General features: G+C 46.3%; 1 non-coding gene across 1 annotated transcript; it reads left to right on the top strand.

Annotated features, from left to right (window-relative positions):
* The first annotated feature begins 323 nt into the window (after window positions 1-323).
* On the top strand, window positions 324-397 carry TRNAD-GUC (transfer RNA aspartic acid (anticodon GUC)). The gene has a single exon. It is a non-coding gene; the product is annotated as a tRNA-Asp (tRNA).
* Window positions 398-1526: the final 1129 nt, after the last annotated feature.

Below are 1526 nucleotides of genomic sequence, written 5' to 3'. Positions count from 1 at the left end.
ACTACGTCTTATTATTTGTTTTGTAACCGGCTTTTCACCGGCAGGTCAGTAGGCCTTTTAGAAGGCGAACAAACGAAAGTTCTCCGCGGGCGCTAGCGCTATCTTGTTCGCTTTTGTCAACTGAAGTCGCGCATAGCGCCAACTAACTGATAGCTGATAGAGCGCGGAGCCCCTTCTCTAAGTGAGCAGAGCCATTTCTTTCTACTGTCATCAAAAGAAAAAGGAAAGTACTAAAGGTGAAGGGCATTCTATTGTACAGCTACTTTGATATAGTTACAAAGGTAACCGGTAGGTGACTGTTGAATCGACAGTAGTTATGAAAGGGGGAAATAGCTCAGTTGGTTAGAGTGCTGGTCTGTCACGCCAGAAGTCGCGGGTTCGAACCCCGTTTTCCCCGCCCGATCTTCCTCTTCCTGCCCGACTCATTTTGAAAACACTAGAAGCTGCTGATCCTAGCGTAGCATTCAAGACAATTGTTCCTTCTTCAGTCTCCCTCCACCCCCTTCGTTTGTTATGGGTCTCACCGCAGGCACTTACTTAATGAATGAGTGAAGATCTTCCTTCCCCCCTTGTGTCTTACCAAGGACTGAGTTCCCACTTGTGGCAGAAAAAAAAGTATACCATCCCACCCGGCCCGGGGGGTTAAGGTTCCTCTCGGAGACTACCAGTCTACAAGAAGCTGGCAGAGCTTTAGCCATTGGACCACATCCATCCATCCTCCTATTGGATTAGTATGTTGAGTCGATCTAGTATGGAAAATTCCTCGCTGTGAAAACTAGATCTCTTCATCTGCAGAGTTCTTACTTATAGGCTTATTCTCCTCCTCCTTCTCTTTGTCTGTGAAGATCTGCTAAGTCGCTGTGAAGCTGCCAGTCTACAAAATTTCGGTAATGTTGAGTTGATCTAGTATGGAAAATTCCTCGCTATTCGCTCGCCTTTTGCCTGCTTCTGCTTCATCTGCAGATCGGATTCCTTCCCCAGAGTTCTTACTTATAGGCTTTATACCCAAGCAATAGAATAGCTGCTTCTTCTAAAGCGGATTAGAGTGCGACGACCAAAGCTACGGAGCGGCCTCTACCGCTTTCCCTACTGTTCTGGTTGAACTAGGGCTTTGGCTGAGCGACCACCTTCTTCCAGTATTCTTAGCTTACTGTCTGCTTCCTGCCTGATCGGTGCTGACTGACTGTTCTTGCTTGTCTTGGGCCTGCTCTAGTTTTGGTGCTGCTAACTAAGGGTCGAAGTTCGTGACTTGATGAAGAGGAAGTCGAGTATCTTTGGTCTTGAAGAGTCAGGCCAATCCAACCGCTTGCTCCTGCCCAACTCAGTCTTAGTCGTACCATAATGCGCCTGGACTCAACACTTTTCTTGCTCCAAGACCACCCTCTAGCCCTCATGTAAAATAGATGACAGAATTGTAAACAATCATATAATGATTTAAGCTGAGGAACATAGAGGTCTCTCCCACAATTTTTGTCATATACCTCTAGAATAGTGTTGAAATCACACGCCACTAAGCAGTTTTTTAA

The sequence above is a fragment of the Triticum aestivum genome, chromosome 2A (genome assembly GCF_018294505.1).
Source record: "Triticum aestivum cultivar Chinese Spring chromosome 2A, IWGSC CS RefSeq v2.1, whole genome shotgun sequence".
NCBI classification, from domain to species: Eukaryota; Viridiplantae; Streptophyta; class Magnoliopsida; order Poales; family Poaceae; genus Triticum; species Triticum aestivum.
The sequence above is the reverse complement of the archived record's forward strand: the minus strand, read 5'-3'. Positions and strand labels throughout refer to the sequence as shown.